This window comes from Mesocricetus auratus, unplaced genomic scaffold, assembly GCF_017639785.1.
Source record: "Mesocricetus auratus isolate SY011 unplaced genomic scaffold, BCM_Maur_2.0 Super-Scaffold_100691, whole genome shotgun sequence".
Lineage (NCBI taxonomy): Eukaryota > Metazoa > Chordata > Mammalia > Rodentia > Cricetidae > Mesocricetus > Mesocricetus auratus.
Genome location: NW_024429267.1, coordinates 31556996 through 31571297, shown reverse-complemented (window position 1 = coordinate 31571297; position 14302 = coordinate 31556996). Strand labels below are relative to the sequence as shown.

Sequence of the window (14302 nt, the reverse complement as noted above, 5' to 3'; positions counted from 1 at the left end):
GCTACTCACCAGAGGGTTTAATGAAAAAGTTCAAGAGGAGAAGTAGAATACAATACTTAAATAGAAAACTGCTCTGCCTGGACCTGCCTTTGACAGGAAGAATCTCAAATCATAGTGTATCAGGCAAGTTACAGGGAACTCTGAAGAGAAAAGCATTGTTCTCCTGTGTTTATGGTTAAATAAAGCTTGCCTTAGGGCTCAGAATGCAAAGCTAGCTACAAGCTTGTTTTTAATCCCAGAACTTGGGAGACAGGGGCAGATGGATCTCTGTTAGTTCAAGGCCACACTGAGCTACATGAAATTGATCCATTCTAAAAGAGAAACAGCTCATACAAAGGTGATTTCAGCACTTGGGATCCCATGCCTTTAATCCAAGCACTAGGGAGGTGGGACAGGAGTGATGTGGCTGGTCACGGAGGGGAATATAAGGGTAGAGGAGATAGGAACTCAGAGCAGTCTGAAGCTTGGTGGAAGGCAGTGCAGTCTTCATTGCACTCTGATGATTTGTGGACACAAGTTCATTTATTTCTGGTAGAGGTAGAGGTAAGAGCTAGTGAATAAATGCTTTCCTTTTCAGATCTTCGTCTTGAAGCTTGAACCCCAATATCTGTCTATGGGTTTTTATTGTGTTACATTGCGCTTGTAGGAAAAGAACAAAAAGAATGTCCCAACTGAGACAGGGAGAATATAGACCTACCTTAGTCTGAAATGAGAAGTTGTAGTCAAGTAATGTGATTATAATGTCATGCCCCGATAACAGAAAGTGTCTTCGTGATTTCCAATCCACCTTTTACATTGTGTTAAAATCTCCTTTGCTTGGAGGGTGGAAATGGCAAAGTAAAGGATTGAAAGGGAACAACATCATAGCCAGATCCGGAGTGAATCACTTAGGGACAAGGTTAAGTAATGGAGCATGACGTTGTCATATAGAAAGATGCATGTCTGTGTGTATCTGCCTCTCATGCAGGCCACAAAGCACCTAGATTCTCATAATTTTTGAGTGGTATGTTAATATAAATATTCCTTTTCCCCTGTAACACTTGGCATTAGTCAATAATTTTGATAATGTTTAAAATCCCTGAAGTAAAAATTGTCATTTGGAATGGTGACATGATTGGGGACTGGAGAATTCTAGATAGTTTCAGATGGCACTGGCCACCAGAAAGAAGGAAGCAAGGTTAAAGGGTTGCAAGTTCTAACCCCATCTTAAGCTTCTGAGAAGGAAAGAGGGGTGAGAGGTGAAACTCTACACAAACGCTCCATGATTCAACTAGTCATGTTTATTTTGTGAATGTGCTGCAGTCTCAATGAACAAGTCCAGCATGCCTGGTGCTTATGAACACATCCAAACACTGAGAAGGCAAATTGCCCATAAAGACAGAGAGTGCACACCCTCTTCCCCTATACTTTGTCTTATTCATCTCTTCCATCTGGCTGTTCCTGTAACCTAGTCCTTAAAACAAATGAGTGATAGTATGGCTGTTCTGTAACCTAGTCCTCAAAAACAAAAACAAGGGATGGTAAGTAGATTTCCTACCCCAGAGTTCTGTGAGCTCTTTGAACAAATTGCTGAACCCAGTGATAGGTTTCATAGCTCATGAAAAAGGGGAGGTCATGTGTTTCCCTGTGAGAGGAAAGTCAGGTATATAAAAAAATAGATGAAATATTTATTACCTGTCAGGAAGATATCACAATGTTTCCAAGAATTCTGTCTTCTTACCCGACCATGCTTGGGCAGTTCTGGTAGAACTACTTGCACCGTAGAGCTGGTGGAAGGAAACCATTAGGGAATAGATGTCTATGAGGTGTAATTAAATTGGAGGGTAGCCAAATCAGTTTGAACCAGTCTCACTCTTCAAAATCCAACATCTTATTTTTCAAAAAATATCCCATCAAGATGTGAATAAGGCATTCTTACAATCTACTTTCATGAAGAGATGCTTGTATCAAAACACAGGATAGGACTAAAGGGAGGGAGGAAAAGAAATAGAGTTTTTTTATTGCTATAAAGAGACAACATGACCTCTCCCCATGTCCTCCTCTCCCCTCTTCTTCTTCTCCTGTCTTTCTTCCAGCTCCCTCTCCCTTCTCACCATGTTCCCAATTGGCTCAGGAGATTCTGTCCCATCTCCCTTCTCTGGGGTACCATGCATATCTCTCTTAGGGTCCTCCCTGTTTCCCAGACTCTCTGGTGGTGGGTTGAAAGCTGGTACTCCCCTGTTCCATTTCTAAAATCCAAATATGAGTGAATACATGCCATGTTTATCTTTTTGTGACTGGGTTGCCTTACTCAGGATGGTTTCTTGTAATGCCATTCTTTTGCCTGCAAATTTCAAAATTCCATTTTTTTTAATTTTATTTTCCAGTTTAAATTTAGATAAGAATCAAGGTTGCTTCACAAGTCAGTTCCAGGTCCCTCTCCCATTCCCTCTCTTCCTTCCGTGCCCTCCACCCCCCCCCCGTTATCCTCTCATTTCTCCAGGGAGGATGAGGCCCTCCATGGGGGTGTCCATAGTGTGTCATTTCATATAGGGCAGGGCCTAGACCCTTTCCCAAGAGTTCTGGGTGAGAGTGCACCTCACATTGTTCTATTGGAGTCCAAAGTCCGTGTGTATACTTGGGATGGGTACTGATCTGCTGCCCAAGGCTCAATAGATTCCCTAGGCCTCTTCACTGACACCCAGATTCAGGGGGGTCTTGATCAGTCCCATGCTGGCTTCCCAGGCTAATGCCTGGGATTCAAGAGTTAACCTTTGTCTGGTCAGCTGTTTCTGGGGGTTAAACCAGCCCAGTCTTAATCCCTTTGATCATCAGTCCTCCCTCTCTGTTACTGGCTTTCTTGAGTTCAGCTCAGTACTTAACCAAGGGAGTCTGCCTCTTCTTCGATCAGCCACTAAATAAAGTTTCTGTTTCCCAGACTCTCTGGCCATAGGATTGTAGGCTGGCGTTCCCCAGATCTATGTCTAAAATCCATATATGAGAGAGTACATGCCATGTTTCTCTTTTTGTGACTGGGTTACCTCACTCAGGATGGTTTCTTCTAGTGTCATCCATTTGCCTGTGAATCTCATGATTCCATTATTTTTTTCTGCTGAATAGTACTCCATTGTGTAGATGTACCACATTTTCTCTATCCACTCTTCAGGTGAGGGACATCTAGGTTGTTTCCACGTTCTGGCAATTACAAATAAAGCTGCTATGAACATAGTGGAACAGACATCTTTGTTGTATGAATGGGCATCTTTTGGATATATGCCTAAGAGTGGAGTTGCTGGGTCTTGTGGTAGGTTTATTCCCATTTTTCTGAGGAATCTCCACACTGATTTCCAAAGTGGCTGAACCAGTTGGCACTCCCATCAGCAATGGAGGAGTGTCCCCCTTTCACCACATCCTCTCCAGCATAAATTGTCATTGGTGTTTTTGATTTTAGCCATTCTGACAGGGGTGAGATGGTATCTGAGAGTTGTTTTGATTTGCATTTCCCGGATGGCTAAGGATGTTGAGCACTTTCTCAAGTGCCTCTCAGCCATTTTAGACTCCTCTATTGAAAACTCTCTATTTAGTTCTGCAGCCCACTTTTTAATAGGGTCCTTTGGTGTTTTGGAGACTTGCTTCTTGAGTTCTTTGTAAATTTTGGAGATCAACCCTCTGTCAGATGTTTTCCCATTCTGTGGGCTGCCTTTTTGTCTTGCTGACTGTGTCCTTTGCCTTACAGAAGCTTCTCAGTTTCAGTAGGTCCCATTTATTAATTGTTGATCTTACTGCCTGTGCTACTGGTGTTATGTTCAGGAAGCTGTCTCCTGTACCAATTCGTTCAAGGGTACCACCCACTTTCTCTTCTAAGAGGTTCAGTGTGGCTGGATTTATGTTGAGGTCTTTGATCCATTTGGACTTAAGTTTTGTGCATGGCGATAGACATGGATCGATCTGCATTCTTCTACATGCCAGTCTCCAATTATGCCAGCACCATTTGTTGAAGGTGCTTTCTTTATTCCATTGTATATTTTTAGCTTCTTTGTCAAAGATCAGATGTTCGTATGTGTGTGGGTTAATACCCGGGTTTTCAATTCGATTCCATTGGTCTACCTGTCTATTTTTGTGCCAATACCAAGGTGTTTTCAGGACTATAGCTCTATAATAGAGCTTGAGGTCAGGGATGGTGATGCCTCCGGACGTTGCCTTGTTGAACAGGGTTGTTTTGGCTATCCTGGGTCTTTTGTTTTTCCATACAAAATTGATTATTGTTCTTTCAAGGTCTGTGAAAAACTGTGCTGGGATTTTAATGGGGATTGCATTGAATCTGTAGATTGCTTTTGGCAGGATTGCCATTTTTACTACATTGATCCTACCTATCCAAGAGCATGGGAGATCTTTCCATTTTCTGAGGGCTTCTTTAATTTCTTTCTTTAAAGACTCAAAGTTCTTACGATACAGGTCTTTCACTTGTTTGGTTAGCGTTACCCCAAGGTATTTTATGTTGTTTGTGGCAATTGTAAAGGGTGATGTTTCTCTGATTTCTCTTTCAGCCCTTTTATCATCTGTATATAGTAGGGCTACTGATTTTCTTGAGTTGATCTTGTAGCCTGCCACTTTGCTGAAGGTGTTAATCAGCTGTAAGAGTTCCCTGGTAGAGTTCTTTGGGTCATTGATGTAAACTATCATATCGTCTGCAAACAGTGAAAGTTTGACCTCTTCCTTCCCAATTTGTATCCCCTTGATCCCCCTTTGTTGTCGTATGGCAATAGCTAGAACTTCAAGTACCATGTTGAAAAGGTATGGAGAGAGTGGACAGCCTTGTTTTGTTCCTGATTTTAGAGGAATTGCGTTGAGTTTCTGTCCATTTAGTTTGATGTTGGCTGTTGGTTTACTGTATATAGCTTTTATTATGTTTAAGTATGTCCCTGTTATCCCAGATCTCTCCAAGACCTTTATCATGAAGGGGTGTTGGATTTTGTCAAAGGCTTTTTCAGCATCTAGTGAGATGATCATGTGATTTTTGTTTTTCAGCTTGTTTATATGGTGGGTTACGTTGATGGATTTTCGTATGTTGAACCATCCCTGCATTCCTGGGATGAAACCTACTTGATCGTGGTGAATGATTGTTTTGATGTGTTCTTGGATCCGATTTGCCAGTATTTTATTGAGTATTTTTGCATCAATGTTCATGAGGGATATTGGTCTGAAGTTCTCTTTCTTAGTTGTATCTTTGTGTGGCTTGGGGATCAAGGTTATTGAAGCCTCATAGAAAGAGTTTGGCAAAGACCCTTCTGCTTCTATTGTGTGGAACACTTTGAGAAGAATTGGTATAAGCTGTTCTTTGAATTTCTGGTAGAATTCTGCACTGAGGCCATCTGGACCTGGGCTTTTTTTGGTTGGGAGACTTTTGATGACAGCTTCTATTTCCATAGGGGTTATAGGTCTATTTAAATTGCTTATCTGTTCTTGATTTAGTTTTGGCAATTGATAGCTGTCCAGGAAGTCATCCATTTCCTTTAAATTTTCGAATTTTGTGGAGTACAGGTTTTCAAAGTATGACCTAATGATTCTCTGGATTTCCTCAGAGTCTGTTGTTATGTCCCCCTTTTCATTTCTAATTTTGTTAATTTGCGTGTTCACTCTCTGCTGTTTGGTAAGTTTGGACAAAGGTTTGTCTATCTTGTTGATTTTCTCAAAGAACCAACTCTTCGTTGCGTTGATTCTTTGTATTGTTTTCCTGGTTTCTACTTTATTGATTTCAGCCCTCAATTTGATTATTTCCTGGCGTCTACTCCTCCTGGGGGAGTGTGCTTCTTTGTGTTCTAGAGTTTTCAGCTGTGATGTTAATTCTCTGGTATAACTGTTCTCCTGTTTCTTCATGTGAGCATTTAGCGCTATGAACTTCCCCTGTAGCACTGCTTTCAAAGTGTCCCATAGGTTTGGGTATGTTGTGTCTTCATTCTCATTGAATTCGAGGAAGTCTTTAATTTCTTTTTTTATTTCCTCTTTGACCCAGGGATGGTGCAGTTGAGCATTATTCAATTTCCATGAGTTTGTAGGTTTTCTGCAATTTGTGTTGTTGTTGAATTCTAATTTTAAAGCATGGTGGTCTGATAAGATGCAAGGAGTTATTCCAATTTTTTTGTAGCTGCTGAGGTTTGATATGTTGCCAAGTATGTGGTCGATTTTTGAGAAGGTTCCATGTGGTGGTGAGAAGAAGGTATATTCTTTTTTATGTGGATGAAATGTTCTATAGATATCTGTTAATCCCAGTTGGGTCATTACTTCTATTAGCCCTTTTGCTTCTTTGTTGAGTTTCTGTTTGGTATTCCTGTCTAGTGGTGAGAGTGGTGTGTTGAAATCTCCCACTATAACTGTGTGGGGCTTTAGATGAGATTTAATTTCTAATAATGTTTTTTTAACGAATGTGGATGCCTTTGTATTTGGGGCATAGATGTTCAGAATAGACACTTCCTCTTGGTGGGTTTCACCTGTGATGAGTATGTAATGACCTCCTTCATCTCTTTTGATTGATTTTATTTTAAAGTCTAGTTTGTTAGATATTAGGATTGATACCCCGGCTTGTTTCTTGGGTCCATTCGATTGAAAAATTTTTTCCCAACCTTTAATTCTCAGGTAATGTCTGTCTTTAAGGGTGAGGTGTGTTTCCTGTATGCAGCAGAAGGAAGGGTTCTGTCTTCGAATCCAATCTGCTAGTCTGTGTCTTTTTATGGGTGAGTTAAGGCCATTAATATTGAGGGATATTAATGACCAATGATTGCTCATCCTTCTTCGATTTGCGATGGTTGTTGTTGGTGGAATTATGTGTGGAATTTCACCCCTTTGTTCTTTTGGCTGTTGGTAGAGAGAGATTCTCTAATGCTTATGTTTTTCTGGTTGTAGTTAGCTTCCTTGGGTTGGAGTTTTCCTTCCAAAATTTTCTGTAGGGCTGGGTTAGTGGACACATATTGCTTGAATCTAGTTTTGTCATGGAATATCTTGTTTTCTCCGTCTATAGTGATTGAGAGCTTTGCCGGGTATAGTAGTCTGGGCTGGCATCCGTGGTCTCTTAGTGTAGGTAGAATATCTATCCAGGACCTTCTGGCTTTCAGCGTTTCCATGGAGAAATCAGGTGTAATTCTGATAGGTCTGCCTTTATATGTTACTTGACCTTTTTCCTTAGCTGCTCTTAATATTCTTTCTTTATTCTGTATGTTTGGGGTCTTGGTTATTATGTGGCGAGGGGATTTTTTTTTTATGGTCCACTCTATTTGGTGTTCTGTAGGCTTCTTGTACCTTCATTGGCATGTCTTTCTTAAGGTTGGGAAAGTTTTCTTCTATGATTTTGTTGAATATGCCTTCTGCCCCTTTGAGCTGGATTTCTTCTCCTTCTTCTATACCTATTATTCTTAGGTTTGGTCTTTTCATGGTGTCCCATATTTCCTGGATGTTTTGTGTTAAGGATTTGTTGGATTTAAGGTTTTCTTTGGTTGATAAATCCATTTCTCCTAGCATATCTTCAACACTTGAGATTCTCTCTTCCATCTCTTCTATTCTGTTGGTAATGCTTGTATTGGTAGTGCCTGTCTGTTTGTCCAGCTTTTCTATTTTCTGCCTTTCTTCAGATTGTGTTTTTTTTAATGACTCTATTTCAGTTTTCAACCCTTGCAGTGTTTGCATTGCTTCTTGCAATTTTCTGTTTATCTGTTTGTCCGTTTGTTGCCTTTTATGAATTTTTTGGTTTGTTCTTTCTTCCATTTCTTGCATTTTTTTGGTTTGTTTTTTGTTCCATTTCTCACATTTTGTGCTTTGTTTCTTCTTCCATTTCCTGCCTTTTTTGGTTTGTTTCTTCTTCCATTTTTTTCATTTTTTGCTTTGTTTTTTCTACCATTTCTTGCATTTTTTGCTTTGTTTCTTCTTCCATTTCCTGCCTTTTTTGGTATGATTCTTCTTCCAATTCTTGCATTTTTTGCTTTGTTTTTTCTTCCATTTCTTACATTTTTTGCTTCATTTCTTCTTCCATTTTCTGCCTTTTTTGGTTTGTTTTTTCTTCCAATTCTTGCATTTTTTGGTTTGTTTTTTCTTCCATTTCTTTGAGGGATTTTCCAATATCCTCTTTTAGGGCCTCTATCATTTTCATGAAAGTGCTTTTAAGGTCGTTCTCTTCTGCTTCGTCCGCATTGGAATGTTGGGGTCTTGCTGGTGTGGAGTCTCTAGAATCTGGCGGTGTCATATTTGTTTTTCTGTTGCTGACTGTGTTTTTGTATTGTCTCTTTCCCATCTCTTCTTCTATTTGGTACAGAAAGAGCCCCTTACTGGTCTGGGGACCAGAGTTCCCTTTTGGTGGGTGCTAGCAAGTCCAATAATCTGGTGGTTCTTCTATTCCTTGTCCGAATGCTGGTCCCGTGGGTGGAGAAGAAGAACAGGAATCTGGGGCGCTTATCCTCTTACCTGGTCCCCTGGACCCTATGCTGGGTCCTGTTGTACTTGATCCAGAACAGCTACTCCCCTGGTCTCCCTGGGTCCTCTGGTTTCCTGGTCTCGTTGGTGGGAGAGAAGACCTGGGGTCTGGGTGCTTGGCTCCCGCCGGGATTGGGAGCTCTGTGCAGGTCCCAGGCGATCTGCAGGCACTGGAGCACAGGCCGGGAAGCCGGCCTGTTTACCTGATGCTGCTGGAAGAACCGCGGCTTCCCTGGATTCCCAGCCTCCTCTCCTTTCCTGATCTCGTTGGTGTGACGAAGATCCGGAGTCTGGGGTGCTTGGCTCCCGCCGGGATTGGGAGCTCTGTGCAGGTCCCAGGGGATCTGCAGGCACTGGAGTACAGGCCGGGAAGCCGGCCTGTTTACCTGATGCTGCTGGAAGAACCTCCGCTTCCCTGGACTCCCAGCCTCCTCTCCTTTCCTGGTCTCGTTGGTGTGAGCGAAGATCGGGAGTCTGGGGTGCTTGGCTCCTGCCGGGATTGGGAGCTCTGTGCAGGTCCCAGGCGATCTGCAGGCACTGGAGCACAGGCCGGGAAGCCGGCCTGTTTACCTGATGCTGCTGGAAGCCAAAATTCCATTTTTTTTCCTCTGAGTAATACTCCATTGTGTAAATATACCACATTTTGTCTATCCATTCTTCAGTTGAGGGGTATCTAGGTTGCTTCCAGGTTCTAGCTATTACAAATAATGCTGCTATGAATACAGTTGAACAGATGTCCTTATATGAGGGGGAAGTCCTGTATATATGTCAATAAAGCATTGTTGCCCAATAGGTAAGCAAGATAGGTGGGACTAGGAGTTGAGGAGGATTCTGGGAAATAGAGACATAGGCAATCATGATGTAGCCACCATAGGAATAAGAGGTCCAGACCCTTTTCTCCAGTAAGAGAAATACTTAGATTAACAATCATGAGTTAAATACTTAAGTCAGAGATAGCCAGTAAGAAACCAAGCAAAAGGCCAACAGCTCCATAAGTAATATAGCGTCCTTTGTATTATTTGGGGACTGCAACTGTGGCAGGGCCCAGGTGGATGGCAGGGAAGGGAAGGCTGAACTCTACACTTATATGAATGTGCAACTTTTGGGTATATACCTAAGAGTAGAATTGCTGAATCTTGTGGTAGACTAATTCCCATTTTCCTGAGGAATCTCCATACTGATTTCCAAAGTGGCTGTATGTGTTGGCACTCCCACTAGTAGTGGAGGAGTGTTCCCCTTTCTCCACATCCTCTCCAGCATAAACTGTCATTGGAGTTTTTGATTTTAGCCATTCTGACAGGAGTGAGATGGTATCTCAGAGTTGTTCTGATTTACATTTCCCTGATGGCTAGGGATGTTGAGCACTTTCTTAAGTGTCTATCAGTCATTTTAGACTCCACTATTGAGAATTCTCTATCTAGTTCTGTACCCTACTTTTTAATTGGATCCTTTGGTGTTTTGGAGACTTGCTTCTTGATTTCTTTGTAAATTTTGGAGCTCAGCCCTCTGTCAGATGTGGGGTTAGTGACTATCTTTGCCCATTCTATGGGCTGCCTTTTTGTCTTGTTGACTGTATCTTTTGCCTTACAGAAACCTCTCCATTTCAGGAGGTCCCATTTATTAATTATCGATCTCAATGTCTGTGCTACTGGTGTTATTTTCAGGAAGCTGTCTCCTGCACCAATTCTTTTAAGGGTACCTCCCACTTTCTCTTCTAAGAGGTTCAGTGTAGCTGGATTTATGTGAAGGTCTGAATCTGGGGAAGAATAGAGGCAAGCAGGATGAGAGATACCATAATAGAGACAGTCATTATATGTTTGAGAAGAGATCTGGCACTAGTGAGATTCCAGAGACCTATAAGGATGATGCCAACTGGCAATATAAGAAATAGTGGAGAAGCTACCTTAAATGTCCTCCCCCTATAATGAGATTGATGACTACCTTATACACCATCTTAGAGCCTTCATCCAGTGGCTGATGGAAGCAGAGGCAGACACCCAAAGCTAAACACTGAATTGAACTGGATTCCAGTTGCAGAGAGGGAGGAGTAATGAGCAGAGGTCAAGATTGGGCTCATGAAACCTACAGAAACAGCTGACATGCACCAGGGGGAGCTCATAGAGCCCAGACTGCTGGCTGAGAGGTCAGCATGGGACTGACCCACCCCCCCTAAATTTGGGTGTCAATGAGAAGGCCTCAGCAATCAATGGGGCCTCAAGTATTTATCAGTATTTATTGCTGGCATCCAAATGGACTTTGGGAGCCCATTCCACATGGAGGGATGTTCTCTCAGCCTGGACACATGGGGGAAGGCCTAGGCCCTGCCCTGAATGACTTTGGATATCCCCCATAGAGGGCCTCACTCTCCCTGGGGAGCAGAATGGAGATTGAGGCTGGAGCTAGGGAGTTGGTGGGGGGTGAGGGAGAGGGACCTGGGAATGACATGTGAAGCAAGCTTGTTTCTAATTTAAATTAAAAAAAAGAGACACCATGAACATGGCAACTCTTATAATGAAAAGATTTAATTGAGGGGGCTTGCTTACCATTTCAGAGGTTCAGCCAATTATGGACATGTCAACATGCAAGCAGAGGAGACCTGGAGCTGAGACTACATATTGCAGGCAACAGGAAACCAACTGACACTCACACTGAGTGAAGCTTGAGAAAAAAAAACCTCAAACACATGCCCACAGTGATACACTTCTAACAGAAGGTGTGGCTCAGATTACAGGTGTGCCCTCCAGTCTCAGGGCCTGGATTAAAGGTCTCTGTCATCTATCCTCCTCCAATAGAACCACACTTCCATCAATAAGACCACCCCTCCTAATAGTGCTATTCTTTATGAGCTTATGGGGACCAACTACATTCAAACAGTTATACCTGGTAAGACGGGGTAAGAGTTGTCAGTAGGGAACTGAATACCAAAGTAGTGAAGCCAGGTGTTGGAAGGAACTGCTATGAGGTGAGACTGAACAGTGAGTACAGTCATATCCAGGGCCAGGAGGGCAGAAGGCATAAGGCACTAGAAACAGGCTTGGTGTGCACAAGAAGTCTGGACAGAGACATGGCTTTCACAGTTTAAACCCCTCTGTCACATATTAACAAACAGGTCAGACTCATGTTTACCCTCTATTTACCTTATTACCTATGTGGTGAAGTCATCCCTTAACCATACCTCTAGAGACTAGATGCTGAAAATTAGTATGGCATACAATTACTATGTATTTCTTGGGATATCTAAGGCCGATGGATACAATGTTGGGTACACATTTGCGGTCTTCCTCCTTGTAGGGAAAGGGGACCATCAAAGAAACACACCCTGAGCAGAGCCAAAGAAACACACTTTGGCCCTGCAACCAGAACTAAAGAAATGTACCCTGACCCTGAAACAAGTGCCAAAAGAATACACTTTGTCCCTGGAATCAGACTCAGTGAAAGAAATGCACCCTGGCCCTAAAATTGGAGCCAAAAGGCTAAGAAGGACCAGAGAAAGAAACACACTTTGGCCCTGAAACTGGAGCCAAATCTGACCCTAATCCTGTGCAGAAAAGTAACCAATCCTCGGACAGAGCTCTAGCCAATCTGAGCTCAGAACTGAAATCGGACCAATCCCTACCCTGGAAGCCCTATATAAACCCTGTGTCTGTTCAGCTTGTGTCTGTTCCCGCTGCCCGGCTGTCCTCTGTCACTCTGGCAGAGGGCAGCCACTCTCCTGGACTCTTCCCTCCCAATAAACCCCTTCAATGATCTTTGGGTGAAGAGCCTCTTTTGCGGCAGTGGTGACAGAGCAGAGGCAACCCTGGGCAGAGCAGAGAGAAAGCAGGGCTGTGACACTTTTGCCAGGGAAACCTTGCCTTGGCAGAGCAGAGCTGTTACCTCCACACCCTGCTCTCTTCTTTCTTCTCTCGGCTCTCAGGGAGCAGAGCGGAACTGTAGCAACTTCTCCGGAGAAAACTCCTGCAGAGCAAAACTGCTACACTGGGCGAACATCCCCAGTTGGAAGACCCTGTCCTGCAGGAGCAGAGCAGATACACTGGGGAAGCCTTTCCCGGGGGCAAGACTGTAAGCTGCTAAGCTTCCTACAACCTGTGGTGGTCCTTGGCTCCTGAGCTTCCAGGATACCTTTCCACCTAAGCTGTGTAACACTCAGTATCCTGTGACTCCTGAGTGCCAGAATACCTGACCCATCCCCATTCGATCGAAATGCCAACACTCCTGCCTTTCACTTTTCAATTTTTATTTAAAATTTGAATTTACCTACATTTCTCCCCTACCATGAAGAATGCCAATCACCACTATCTTCAAGAAGAAAATCACTTGGCAAATTAATATGCACACCTGGGTCAGCATTTTAACCTTTGGTGTTAATTAAGAAACATACACATATATCATTCTGATTGGTAGCTTTGGGTCAGGAAATCACTGTCTTATAATGACTGACATTCAAAAATCTAGCATGTAAATTATTTCAATTTGCATTTAAATATAAATGTGTGGCACACATTTAAATATATTTACATAATGTGTTTCAATATATTTACATTGAAATTCAGCTGGGAGTGAAATTTAAATGCATAAATTGCTGACATTTTTATTTTCCTGGCTTCGTTCTTTAGGAAAATCTCCATGTTAGTGTGAAATACAGAACTGTGTCTGTGAAGGCTAAAGCACACATAAGTAGGAAATGTTCTTACTGAGTTCACAGCTCCGACCTGCAAAGGTGCAAACATTTCAGAAAGGAGTGAGAAACAATTACAATATCAATCATCTTGTAATTTATCCTGGAGGCAAGAGGCTCAGAAATGGTACCTGGAACCTCTGGGAGCATATTCAATCATTGGATTAATAATTCCTAAGGCAAACACAAATGATTAAGCTAGACAAGCCATGTCCTATTGAGACAGGCATAGAAACAGAAGAACTTGTGTCACTTCAAGTGGGAAAATGGCGGGACCTTTTCTACTTGTGAGAATCTTGTTTGCTTTGGAAAAATGTAATCACTGCCTCTACAGATAAAATAATGTCAGAGATGAGCCTGTGTGTGTGTGTGTGTGTGTGTTGTCAGTCTGTATTAAAAGAACACAATGAAGACTAAATGCTTTACAGCAGTAACTGAACACAGAGCAGATGGTGGTAGCACAGAAATGAGTTTTCACTCGTTTAATCTAATCATTATCTTATGAGCCTAGTTTCCCTTTCAGAAAGAGAGTAGGCTGGATGATGTGGGTTATGATCAATAACTATTTTTCCTTTCTCATGTTTCCACTTCTAATGAGGACTATAAAGAAGATACTGGTATGCCTCCTACACTAACTCAGTAATGCTTCATTGTAATTTTCTCAGAGCTGTTTCTCAAACAATACACATTGACCTCTGAAGCTGGGAACAAGGAGGCCTCCTGGGGGGAACTATAAAGTAGGTGATTACAAGTGCACACAGCATCTTGTCACCTGCAGCAGAGCACCTCTGATGTACAATCACTCCCATCTTCCTATAACTGCCTGACTTCAACTAGGTACTGAGAAAATTACCTGGTGGTTCAAGATTAGAAAAGGCCATGCTTTAAAACAAACTACTCACCTTAACTGAGACATGCAGATAGATTTTCTGTGCCCCAATGTCCTCCTATTTAAAACAGAAAAAAAAATAGCATTTGCTGAACACAGGAGATTTAATTCCCCTAAATTGTTAGACATTATTACACCAAATTGTAGCAATTATCATATTATCAAGATAAAATGTATGTAAATTGTGTCAGGTAAAATAAAAGTTCCCTGTGTTTTGAACGACTGTAATTGGGATGCTAAACAAAGCTTAGGAAAACAGTAACAGGGAAGGAAGTAGAAGCCAGAGGCTACTTATTTTC

General features: G+C 42.2%; 1 long non-coding RNA gene across 1 annotated transcript in view; it reads right to left on the bottom strand.

Annotated features, from left to right (window-relative positions):
* LOC121137485 overlaps nt 1-14061 on the bottom strand; it is an 83786-nt gene extending 69725 nt beyond the window's left edge. Inside the window, exons 1-2 of the long non-coding RNA XR_005874720.1 lie at nt 14017-14061; nt 1675-1766 (exon numbers count right to left, since the gene is read on the bottom strand). This is a non-coding gene — a long non-coding RNA (uncharacterized LOC121137485). The remainder of the gene's footprint in view (nt 1-1674; nt 1767-14016) is intronic.
* Between the last annotated feature and the right edge of the window lie 241 nt (nt 14062-14302).